The sequence below is a fragment of the Mixophyes fleayi genome, chromosome 1 (assembly GCF_038048845.1).
Source record: "Mixophyes fleayi isolate aMixFle1 chromosome 1, aMixFle1.hap1, whole genome shotgun sequence".
In the NCBI taxonomy this organism is placed as follows: Eukaryota; Metazoa; Chordata; class Amphibia; order Anura; family Limnodynastidae; genus Mixophyes; species Mixophyes fleayi.
In genome coordinates, this window is record NC_134402.1 from 125,622,047 (window position 1) to 125,635,593 (window position 13,547).

Genomic DNA, 13,547 nt, shown 5'->3' on the forward strand with positions numbered 1-13,547 from the left:
TCTTTCCAGTGGTCTCTGCTCTGGGGACTCTCCCCCTATTCAGGTACCCATTCATAGTTGCCAATTCCGCTTATAACAAGCGGAATTGGGCTTCTTTTTTTCCCAAGTTACGGGTTTTTTTAGGCTGCCGCTTGTTGCTTCTTTTTGGGTTTTTGGACACACTGCCCACACATGGTCTCCTCAGACTGTATATTTTTTTTTCTTCTTTGGTCTGTTTACATTTAGTGATTGGGGCAATCACATGTTTTGTTTTATGGGTAGGTGCAGCGATATTCCTCCAATAAAGTGGCATTTTTGCTTGTTGGTGGGCGGAGTCAGAAGAGGACATGGAATAAATCATAGGAAGACGGATCTGCAACAACCTGCTGAAATAAGTGCTGTGTCTGTAATATTGCTGCACTTATAGCAGGTAACACTGCTATATACCCCCCCCCCCCCTCCCATTCAGTAGCTGCTCATGTCATACGACTGCTTTCAGAGCCCTAATTTTATACTGTTATATCATGGGGCTGTCTTGTACAGACATACCAGTGTCCTTGCATACATTATACTCAGTTCACGTATGTTGTGGATCTTTCCTTTTTTACTTGCCGGCCGAGGGGACATTGTCTGTGTGTATTATGTGTGTGTGAGGGGCCATTGTCTATTTGTATTATGTGTGTGTGTGAGGGGCCATTGTCTGTTTGTATTATGTGTGTGTGAGGGGCCATTGTCTGTTTGTATTATGTGTGTGTGAGGGGCCATTGTCTGTGTGTATTATGTGTGTGTGAGGGGCCACTGTGTGTGTGTGGGGGGGTCAGTGTATTTATATTATGTGTGTGTGAGGGGCTGTTTGTGGGAGGGAAATAGGTTTATTTTTTAAATGGTAACACTATTAATTTAATGTTCTGGTTGGAGGGAGGCCTACTTATAAAATGTGGGTGCTATATTGATTTAACACTGGGGCTGGTTGGAGTTCACTAAATTTCATGTACCCATTTTTTTTTCCAAATAGGGTCTCCAACATTCCAGGATCTAGACAAGCAGCAACTAATCTAAAGACACAGCAGCCACAAGTGAGGAAAGTGAGAATAACAGGTAGGAGAGAGCAGCACAGTCTGCCAACTATCCTGAATCTGGTGGGATTTATATTATGAGAAGGTCTGACTTGTTTAAATGTTGCACTATGGGATTCATGCAGAAGACTGACATATTAACATGATTATTACATTCCAGCACTTTTTCATGTTTCTGTAGGTAGAGGGTTTCAGTCAGTAACTGTAGTAGCGGACGGTCTATGATGTGGTAGTGATAGGAGACCGCTGTTTTTTCATTACTGGGCTTACTAACCCTGAACTACAGTTTCTTGACATGTTAATTATCTTTAACTAAACTTAGTTGTTAATCATAAAGTACAATTTGTGTGAATTGAAAGGTAAGCAGTGGTGGAAGTGGGGTGTATATGGTAGTAGGCCATACCGCTACTTCTCATGCTGCCTTCATTGTAAAATAATAAAATTCCATTCACTTGTTTACATTCCCATTACATTTTTCATACCGCCACTTCTAAACTTCCACTTCGACCACTTAGCTTAATATTCATCGTATGGAGCATATGACCAGCATAATTCAAAATTCTGGTAGATCCTTTGACAAAATATGGGGTCCATGGACATTATTCTTTAACTGCTGGGACCACAGTGTGATGCAGTGTAATGATAAAGGAGGGTACAGTGTGATGAAAGGGACAATAATGAGGGACCACAGTGTGATACAGTGTAATGATAAAGGAGGGCACAGTGTGATGAGAGGGACAGTAATGAGGGGCCACAGTGTGATGCAGTGTAATGATAAAGGAGGGCACAGTGTGATGAGAGGGACAGTAATGAGGGGCCGCATGGTGATGCAGTGTAATGGTAAAGGAGGGCACAGTGTGATGAGAGGGACAGTAATGAGTGGCCCCAGTGTGATGCAGTATAATGATAAAGGAGAGCACAGTGTGATGAGAGGGACAATAATGAGGGGCCGCATGGTGATGCAGTGTAATGATAAAGGAGGGCACAGTGTGATGAGAGGGACAATAATGAGGGGCCGCATGGTGATGCAGGAGGAGCAGCGTAATGTGCGGCGGCACATAGTTTACCCTTCTACTTAACTATAGGAGTATATGCTATGCTAAAAAAAATATAATGCTATGGATTGTTTCAGGGAGGTGGGGTTGTGGGGGAAGGGCTGGGGGGGGGGGGTGCGTGTGGGGGGCTGGGGGGGTGTGTGGGGGGCCCCGGGTGGGCCAAACCAATAACTTGCCTAGGGCACCATGAGGTCTAAATCTGGCTCTGACCCCTTGCTACAACCCCTCCTTCTTCTTAGTCACTAGCAGACTAGGCTGGGCTTTCACTATAGCAACCAGCTTAAGTCCCTTCTCTTTCCACAAACACCCCCTCCAAGTGACCCCTCCTGTATTCACTGGGTTGCATGGTTTACTAAAACACCATTAGGGGGCTTTACACACATATACATTTGTATGTAATGTAAATATTAAGGGTGGCTGTATTATAATATATAATATAGTCTGCTTACAGTACATTTAGTAAAGTTACCATTGTTGGTCTCTTTTCTCCATAATTCATTGATCTCATTCACTTCTTTCAATCCTATCATGAGGATGTATCTTGCAAGGACACTACAACTACATGTCATTTGTGTGAACCATGTCTACTTGAAGACTATTGGTACAACTACAAGTTATTTGGAGTAGCAACGACTACTTGAATAGAGTCAGATGATTATATTTGTCTAATCCAATGTCTAAAGATCCCTTTGAGGAACAGGAAATAATGCTCATATCACCCCTTCAGGCACTTACTACTTCAACCAATAAGTTGTGAATTCATTTTTATTGAAGCTATGGGATCATTTGTGTTGCTGTAGAGGAAACAAAAACACAATTTATCCTGCAGAGGACTATAGCAATGTAAGGTATTGTCATAATTAGCACAGCATGTTTTTACTGGTAAAAGTGCTAAATGTAATGTAAACATAATAAAAACTGGAAAAAAATCATCTCACAGACATATTCTAGCTGCAATAACTTGAAATGCTGCATGCTGCAGTTGAGGCTACTGTAATAAAAATATGGCTACATTAAAATTAATGTAATCTCTTCAGTAAGTCTCATACGTAGGTCATAACTCCTTCAGTAGCGCTTTATTCATCAATGTATTATGTAACCTTTCAAAATATAGTCAGAGCTGCAAAACGCTGAGAATCGTTTAATTGCCAATTTTCTGCTGAATTTTCAGAGGACAAATGCTCAGAACAAATATGTTAACACATTTAACTGCAGTTTTTTTAGATGCATGTTTCAGCCAGTTTATAAGCTCTAGTCTAAGAGACCCCATAAGCAGAACTGATATATTTTTTTGTGTGTAATTGAACACATTTGATGGACTATAAACCATACTTACGACTGAAGTGGGAGGCGAAGCACAGAGAATCGCGTCATTTTTACCCTTGTACCCACAATGCTGTGATGCAATGACATAATGGTGGCCTGCATCCTGCCCACTTCCTAGTAAAGTGGAGAATGATCTGCTCTACTGGGAGTCCAGGAGACCTACCCAGAATTAGGGGAGAGTGGGCGAGTATGCTGCATGTTCTATGTTGGTCTATCCACTTTCTTGAGTGTGCACAATATATATCTTATTTTCAGCTGCATACTGTCTGTAATCACCATATGCACAGTTGCCAGCAATTAAGAATAGCTTCCAGGGCAATTTTGCCTCCTGAGCTGCTGCATTTGAGCACGTTATGCTCACTACTATTTCGGCAGACCTGGGAGCACAAAAATCTCCATTATGAAAAGATCCTCAATTTGATTATAACATGTGTTTTTTTGTATATTAAATACTCATCTTTAATAAATATTAAGTTAGCATGCCAAATAATATTCATGTATGGTAACAACTGCATTTAAGACACAGAAACAAAATACATTTATTGTGCACTTGATTAATAGTGAAAATAAAGGATGGGAAAAATTTCCAGGATCAAACCTATAAAAACTGTAAAAACTATTTATATAGGTGAACTCAATACATTGCTTCATTTCCATTGAAGAGCTGCTTAAGTGTTAAGTTTCTCTATCTGACAATTCTTTAATGTATGGGTTTGTCAGTTTGTATCATTTTCATTTAGTCTATATTCAGACTTATTTAATAAGATGGCACAAAGAGAAATGATGTGCTTTAATCCGTAACAACCACTTAGACAACAGCTTTCATTAGTTTGACTACTATAGATTGTTACAAGCTGATATCTGATGAGGTCATGGTTTTGGTACTGACCAGAACCCAATCTGTGTGTAGATTGTTTGTTCTCCCGTGCTTGTGTGGGTTTCAGCTGGGTGTTTCTGCCCCAGTCCAAAAACATGTGGGTAGGTTGACAAAAAAGGTGTTAGTCATTATTGCGAACAACTACATTCCGACAACAGTTAGAATGACATGAAAATGCCGACTTCTGTAATTACCGACATGGAGGAAATCAGACTTCTTGAAACAGTGACATAGAAGAATTCCGACTTGTAATTACTGACATGGAGGAAATTAGAGTTCTTTAAAAAGTGACATAGAAGAATTCTGACAATGACAAGAGAGTCTCTAAAGACTAAAGCACTTAAACAGCAGAGATGTGTGCTTTTCCTTAACTTTACACTTACCATTGAGGATTAAATTATCCCTGGGCTAGGCCGACCAATAAGGGTAAAGTGGGAGGGCCAGGGCACCTTATATATTCCCAGGGAAAGTTAGTCTGTTCCAATCAGCTCCACAAGATCCCGCTCACCCACTCTATTATTGAAGTTCTCCTCCTTTGGTTCCTCGTGTTTAAATCAAAGCTTTTTCCTGCGTCTCAGAGTAGGCACAGTTGGTAGGTAGGGCACTGCGAAAAACAGCTGATGAATAAGGCGGTATCGCTGATTGGCCTCAGGTCACTGCCCCCTTCGAGGTAAAGTGACTCTTGATCCTTTTTGTGGGAGGGATCCTTTAGCCTGGTTAGAAGCAGGTCATTGTGAGTCAAGAGGGGCTGTGGTCACCTGCCACCAGATTAGCGCCGGCAAAGCATTTAGGGAGTAGACCCGGTTTGTTAAGTGGATTCAAGGCCAGTTTGCCATTCCACACTTGGTTCCAGTTATCAGTCGTTAGCTGTCTCACAGTGTATTTTTTCCTCCAGCAATTTCATTATAAATAATAAACTATGACCTAATTATGCCACGTGTTTAGTCTCCGTGACGTTATTTTAGTTTTGTTAAGTGCGGTAATACAAGGTATAGGAAAGGTAAGAATATAGGCACCCAAGTTATGCTGTTTAAGGAAAATACAAGCACTGAGATTTCCGTCACTTCAAAGGGCCACTGTTACATTGCTGCTCTCGACGGCTGAAATTCCTAGTAGTACAGATAGATACAGCAAAGAGCTGTAACTGGTGTCAAAATACAAGATTGAAGTACTTAGAAATATTCCTCAGAATGGATGGTGATAACAACAGATTCAAGCTTGAAAGGTTGTACACATACATAATATAGGACGAATAGAGTCAAAAGGAAAAGAGATTACGTGCAAATATTCTATGAGCAAGAGCAGTGTTGTGTGCAATACAAAATTTTATGCCTTATATACAAAATAAATACCTAAGAGTCTTGTCAGACAAAAGGATAATCGTAGCATTCCTGAGCAGATAAGGAGCACAAGTATGATGAAATACAAGGAATGATGTCATGGGCAAAGAAAATCTGAAGTTCCAATCAGTACTTCATATAGCAGGAAAGGGTTACAAGATGTCAGACTATCTCACCTGATATCAGATCCATTCAGGAAAACAAAGAATTTTTCAACAAATCAAAGAAAAGTTCAGGATCCCAGAGAAACATCTGATGGCAACAATCCAGAACACCAAAGTAAGTAGATTCTACTCTCCTTACAGAGATCTACAAGCAGAAGGGATAGATGCCCTATCATGACCTTGGAAGTTCAAACTGGACTTCCCCGCTGTGGCACCTTGGGATCTCAATATTGTTTTAGAAGCTCTAACAGTAGAACCCTTTGAACCATTACAGAAATTATCACTCAAAATGTTCACTCTCAAAGTAATAATCTTGATAGCCATCATATCCACGAGGAGGATAGGAGAACTTTAAGCATCGGGGTACAAGACACAGATGTTAGCAGGCGACCTTTGCAAGGCAGGAGCTTTGTCATCAGTCCATATGTTTTCCAGACATTATCTTATGGATGTTTCGCAAAACAATTGTATCAACAAAATCACGTTTTTTGTGCGCATAAATTGATCAGTGTTGATTTTATTTTTTGCCCCCACCCCCTCATATTAATTGTTTGGGTAGATCCCATATTTAAGGACTGCCGTGGAGTCTAATAAGGAAAGATGCAAATGATGTTACATGATAATTTATTTTCCTTGAAGAACTCAGTTCCAACTTTATACAACTTGGTTGTATAATATATACCTTCTGGGAGTCAACCAGTTTTCCTTCTAAACTCAGCTGTCTAAGGAACTAAACCCATATTTAAGGGCTGCCATGGAGTTCTTCAAAGAACAGAGATGATCAGGTAACATAATTTGCATCTTACTCACACAGCACTGAATCAGCTAAGGCCTTCCTAGTCAATATGGTAGTCTGATATTCCAGCCACCTTTATTAATAATGTTATGGGCATCTTTGGCAACACCAACAAAACGGTGTCTTTCTGTCATCTGCAAGAGCAGTGTTATTTCCGCTGCTAACCTTTTTATTACAAAGCGAAAAACATTTTCTATCCTGTTTTCACCAGCAGTAAGACTTTTTGCCCAATGATAAATCAACCCCCATTAATTGGGAAAAGCTTCTTAACAATGTCTGTATTTTAGGTTGTATCGCTGAGCAGGGTGGAATAGCAGCTTTGCCTGTCTTTCAAAGAATGGCTCTTACTTTATATAGTTAACAAGTGTCCCTAACGTCCATGAACAGTCCCAGTCTGTAAAGATTTGTTCCTTAATAATTTTCTCTTTTGAAATGTCCATAATATTCAATACTGTCCAACTGTACAGTATAATGCAGTGGCTAAATTATCATTAATACAGGGAATTCGGCTGCTATGGGGTCCACTAGTAATTGTTGACAGGCAAGGTCAGTCCACACTCGTAAAGGTCCTTCAAAATGGTCTTTACTGTGCATAATCTTGCCACTGCCCGTTCACAGAATAGCAGAGTGGAAACCTTGGGTGAACTGGCATTGCTAGACTATCCCTCAAATTCTCCTATAAGCCATGGCTATGCCATGTTCCATCTCTGGTTCAATGTTTCTTGTCATTCTGGATATTTATACTTATTCTCTAAGCTTTCTAAGTTCATATTTATTAAAGCTTAGTTTTTAAAATACAAAATATACAATAACTATGTTCAGTGAACATCCTCATGACCCGGACTGTAGTACACCAAGTTCTGCAGGGTGATAGTTGGCAGAGAGCATGATGGTGGTGATATAACTGAGTTTGCCTCTGAGGAAACAGCTTTGAGATAATGGAATAGCAGAGTGAAAATAGCAACAAATTAATATTATTAGAAAAGCATGTCAAGTAAATTTAGCTTTTTCCTCAATATTAAACTATGCTAACAGGTGGAAGAACTCATTAACAAGACAACAGGGAAAACTGTTTCAGGGTGATCTTTTCATATTTAATCCTACACTATTTTCTTCACGCAAAAATGGGTAGGAGCATATCAAAATATTAAATTACAAATTGATATACAGCACATACAAATATAGCACAAATACACGTACTTTCAGTATGCATACATAGACATGTGAAATGAGGAGATTTTCAGTCCATAACATGCATACATATGCCATTCTCACATCTAAACATAATCAGACATAGGAATTGCAATAGATATATGCATATACATGAACCCTTTGAAGCCCATTACTTCAAAGACAGATTTAGCAATGCCTTTGTAAAGGGCAATCCACACTTGGTAAAATCTAAATCTACTAGCTACAGATAAATAGATGAAAGAGTAATGTCAGTGGCTGAGATAAAATGTATAATCCACCTGAAAGTATATTTCTGATCCACTGCATTTCATTTCGCAATATTAATTTGACATTTTCACCACCTATTCTTGTTTTATTTCATTTATAAAGGTGAGATAATTTTGAAGCACAATTCTAACAACACTAACCTCTACTATGCCCTTTGCCCTGGGGCTGAGTGATTATCACTCTTGTATTAATACACAGATAGAAATGGTTGTAACTCAACTCTTTTAATTGCTCATAAACAACAGGGTTGCAAATAATTGGCAACGATAACATTGCTTTTAATAGCAGAGGTGTTTTTTTAATGTTAAACTGTTATTGGAAAAGGAAATGCAAAGGATAATACGTTTTGTAGGTAGCAAGCATTTTGGATTAAATACCATTTTAAATTAAATAAGGATTTGAATTAATTAATATTTTTAACCCCATTTTCTTCCTTTTTCTTTTCTCCCTTTTCTTTATCTGCACATAGTGTACCACCCACCTCTCTCTGCATCCATTTATCATTAGCAGTTATTTGTCAGGCATATCCCTGGGCAGTCCTAGGGGTCCTGAGGTATTCTGTCATGATTGGCTATGATAAGGGCTATGATAAGGGCTACATTGCCTGCTAGCTGGAACCAAGGGGACTGCTGAGAGGGATATGCATAAATACATCCACTGAGCAGAGATATCACTCTCTTGAGACAGGATTAGTGTGAAAGAAGCACTTGTAAGAGCATCCTCCCTGTCAGAGGTATGTCAAGCACACCAGAGTTGGCATATAGAGACAGTGAGTTGAGGGAAGCAGTAGCTGAAGGCTTCCAGCAACATCAAAGTGTACAAAGGGGCAGCAAGGTGGCACAGTGATTAGCATTGCTGTCTCACAGCACTGGTGTCATGGCTTCAAATCTGACCAGGGTCCTATCTGTGTAGAGTCTGTATGTATATGTAGGTTTCCTCCGGGTGCTCCCACATTTAAAAGATATACTGGCAGGTTAATTGACTTCTGATTAAACTAACTCTAGTGAGTGTGTCCCTGTGGTAGGGAATATAGACTGCAAGCTTCAGTGGGTCAGGGACTGATATGAATTGTTAAATATTTTCTGTAAAGCGCTGCACAATATGTAGGCATATTATATAAAAATAAAATAAATATCCATTCTGAGCTAGGATTGCATTATTTATTTATTAAGGATAGTTTCAACCAGTTTACGCAGGAATATCAGGGCAGAGAACCAAGTGTAAAATTGTGCGATAGAATATGTTATCAGTCTCTAGAAGATCTTTAAGTAGCAGAAGATGGGATCAACTTGGCCATTCTTAATCTTTCCAAATCATTGAAAATGATTGGTGTTTATAAAATTTAGTTTGTGTTACTGCTGTATTTTGAAAGTGGGAGTGCTAATTAATGCTTATTAATGCATGTTACGTTTTTGTTCATTGCTACAGTAGGTTAATGCTTGCTTGTATTAAAGTGTGGCATAATAGCTATAAAATAGTCATTTTCTCCAGTTCAGTGTAATTCACCTCTATATACACATGTATGTAAGATTATAGTTTATCATCATACATTATTACAATGCCAGCACAGAGCACTGAATTATATTGCTCTCTGCCCATACCATCCATTGTATTGGAATAACTAACTGCAATTCAAATATATAAATAGTCAATATTATAAATCAAGTTAGATCTCTAAATTTTATTTCATATATATAGATGTTTGACATCACAATAGTCCTACATTAGTTTGATCTATCAAATTCTTGGGGGTAAATGTATCATACTCCGATTTGTACAAGTCGCCGGAAATCGGCGTGTTGACAGCTAAAATTTAAAGCGGCGCTGCCTTGTAAAGGGAAACTTCCCTTTACAAGGCAGCGCCGCTTTAAATTTTAGCTGTCAACACGCCGATTTCCGGCGACTAGTACAAATCGGAGTATGATACATTTACCCCTTGGTCTGTGGCTTCCTGCTTGCTTGCATTTCCCTTCTTACATTATGACATTGATCTTGTCACATATAACTCTTTCCTCATTATCAGTGAATAGGCTTGTGATGATACCGGGTTTAATGTAACCCACTGCACCGTACAGCTGGCCTACCCGGTACGTATGCAAGGTTTAAAATCATCCAGGCAAATATTCGAAATAAACTAAATAAGTTTATTTAACAAAATGGTAGCACCAAACAGCAAAAAACATGTTTAAATAATAACCTGCAACAAATAACACTACAGTCTGGCACAGACAACATACAGGGTATAATGAAAACACCTTACCAGTATCCTAGCCACTCTCAGGGACTGCTGTCTTCTTTTCGCAGACACACAGTTCCCCAAGACTTGGAGTGGTAGATCATGGCAAAGGCAGTACTCTAGGGACTGACTGTCCCTTTCCTGTCAGGCCAGAGACCGGGGCCTCAACACCAGCCTTACTTCAGCTATCACTGAGTAGTGAATGCCCATTTGCTGTCCTCTGGAGCTCTCTTTTAAGCCCAAAAATTACCTACTCAGGAGTTTCAAGACCTGCTTTTTTTGTGTTTACCTTAGAGATGCTCACTGACCCCCGTGTTTTGGTTTTGGTTTTGGATCTGGATTACCGTCGTGTTTTGGTTTTGCCAAACCGTCATTGCGTGTTTTGGTTTTGGTTTTGGTTTTGTTTGGTTTGGTTTTGCTATTTTGTTTAAAAATCAATGTTTTTGGGCCTAAAATAACTAAATTTAGTGCTCCACCTGTTTCTTGGATAAGTAATGTAATTGTAAAGCTAATAAATTATCCAAAAAACAGTTTAATTCCTGGTAGGCCTTCATTAATTTGACACACAAACCAGATTGTCTTTCTCTCCATCTATGAATATTGGCAATGCAGCCATCGTCTTTGGATGTATATTACACCCTACACTAATACTTAAATATGTAAAGAAATGGACAAAGGCAGTTTGGTTTCTGTCTCTCTAGGACCCCCTCCACTTGTATAAAATACCAAAAAATTCAGCCGTTATAGACTGTACAATAATAATTGAAATGGAGAAAGCCAGTTTGGTTTCTGTCTCTCTAGGCCCCCCTCCACTTGTATAAAATACCAAAAAACTCAGCCGTTATAGACTGTACAATATTAATTGAAATGGAGAAAGCCAGTTTGGTTTCTGTCTCTCTAGGCCCCCCTCCACTTGTATAAAACACCAAAAAATTCAGCCGTTATAGACTGTACAATATTTATTGATATGGAGAAAAACAGTTTGGTTTCTGTCTCTCTAGGTCCCCCTCCACTTGTATAAAATACCAAAAAATTCAGCCGTTGTAGACTGTACAATATTAAGAGAAATGGACAAAGACAGTTTGGGGTAACTCTGTGTATGACACCCTACCCTTAAGGAGAAATTGCCCAAACAGCAGCCTTTCAAGACGGTACGTGATATGGAAATGCCCCAAGTCCCTTTCCTCTTTGGGGGTAGATTGCACCCTACACTTACATAGAAAGTTTTAAAAAGATGTTATCGTCATCATCTGGAGCTTCATCCTCACCCTCATCAGTGTGTACGTCATCATCACAGACTATCAATTCATCGCCTCTTGAATCCGCCATTAGAGAACAGTCAGTGCTTGGATGTCATGGATGGTGAAGGCCTTCCTCGTGGAATATGTAGTTCATTTTTATAAACATCATTTTCTCCACATTTTTGGGAAGTAACCTTCTACGGCGATCACTGACTAAGTTCCCTGCTGTGCTGAACACTCGTTCAGAGTACACACTGGAGGGTGGGCAGCTTAAGTATTGCAAAGCAAGTTTGTACATGGGTTTCCAAATTGCCTGCTTTTCTTCCCAGTAAGGAAAGGGACTGTCTGACATTTCCATATCAATTACCTTTTGAAAATAATCCTCCACCATCCTTTGCTTGTTAATACTCATATTGGATGGAGTTATGGGCAAGGTCACACATTTTTTAGAAAAATCCTTCAAACCAGCCCAGATGTTAAACTTTTCTGGTCTGCCCTCTGCGTCTTCCCTGCTTCTTTTTTGAAAATTCAATTTTTTACGAGCAGCAGCTGCTTGAGAAACTGAAGGAGGACATGTCGGCAAGCCAAGGCCCAGTTCAGCGGACAACTTGCTGAGCAATAGCTCCTTGCAAAAGTTCACATCTCTTCCATTTTGAAGCAAAGACTCAATGTAGGTCTTAAAGCTTGGATCAAGCACAGTGGCCAAAACGTACTGATCCGAGTTCAAGATCTTAATAACTCGAGGATCATTGTGAAGCGAATTAAGTACTTGATCGACAAGGCCAACATACTTTGCGGAATTGCTTGCTTTCATCTCCTCCTTCAGTTTCTCAAGCTGCTTTTCCAATAGTCTAATTAAAGGAATGACTTGGGTCAAACTAGAACAATCTGCACTCACTTCACACGTCACAACTTCAAATGGTTTCAGCACCTTTCACAGCACTGAAAGGATTCCCCACTGTGCAAGAGTGAAATACATGCCCCCTCCTTTCCCAATGTCATGGCTTGTGCAATATGCTTGGATGGCTTTGCGCTGTTCCTCCATCCTCTGCAGCATGTACAGGGTTGAATTCCACCTAGTTACCACTTCTTGCTTAAGTTGGTGGCAGGGCAAGTTAAACTGCTCTTGGAGCTGCTGCAATCTCCTACATGCTGTGGCCGAATGCCTGAAATGGCCTGAAATCTTACAGGCCACCGAAAGCATCTTCTGCACCTCACGGTTATTTCGTAAGAAGCTCTGCACCACCAAGTTGATGGTGTGAGCAAAACAGGGAATGTGCTGGAAATCACCCAGCTGTAATGCTCGCACTATATTGTTGGCGTTATCAGAAATGACATATCCTGGGGAGAGTCCAAGTGGTAATATATTAATCACATATCTTAGTTTGCGTAACAAACAGCTGTATGCCTGTTAGTGAAGCCGGTGATACAAAGAGTGGCCTGCCTGTGACAAATGTTACGTAGTGTTGTACATGCTGCTGCTGTTCCTGCTGGTGAAGGTGAATGACCAAACCAGTGGGCTGTCACAGTCATATAGTCTTTGGTTTGACCACTTCCACTTGTCCACATATCTGTGATTAAGTGTACAGTGGGCAGAATGGCATTTTTCAGCGCAATCTCTACATTTGTACAGACTTTTTGGTATAGTTGTGGAATAGCTTTACGGGAAAAATGGTGTCGCGATGGAATTCTGTAACGCGGACACAAAACCTCAATTAACTGTGAAAAACCAGTTGTGTTTATTGTGGATATTGGACGCAGATCTAACACTAACATGGCAGCCATGGCGTCTGTGATTCGCTTGGCGACTGGGTGATTGCTGTCAAATTTGCTTCCCCTAGCAAATGATTGTTTCACAGTTAATTGTTGGAATGTAGGACTGCTCTTTTTCTTGCCCTTCCTCTGGGCTGACGATTCACCCTCAGTAACAGCAACAGCAGCAGCAGTTGGACTAACGCTTTCTTCAGAGGAATCAATAATAGTGCAGGAGTCATCC

General features: G+C 39.9%; 1 long non-coding RNA gene across 1 annotated transcript in view; it reads left to right on the plus strand.

The window, feature by feature from the left end:
- The first annotated feature begins 8,697 nt into the window (after nucleotides 1-8,697).
- Nucleotides 8,698-13,547, plus strand: part of LOC142105816 (uncharacterized) — a 44,070-nt gene continuing 39,220 nt past the window's right edge. The window contains exon 1 of the long non-coding RNA XR_012679722.1: nucleotides 8,698-8,807. This is a non-coding gene — a long non-coding RNA (uncharacterized LOC142105816). The remainder of the gene's footprint in view (nucleotides 8,808-13,547) is intronic.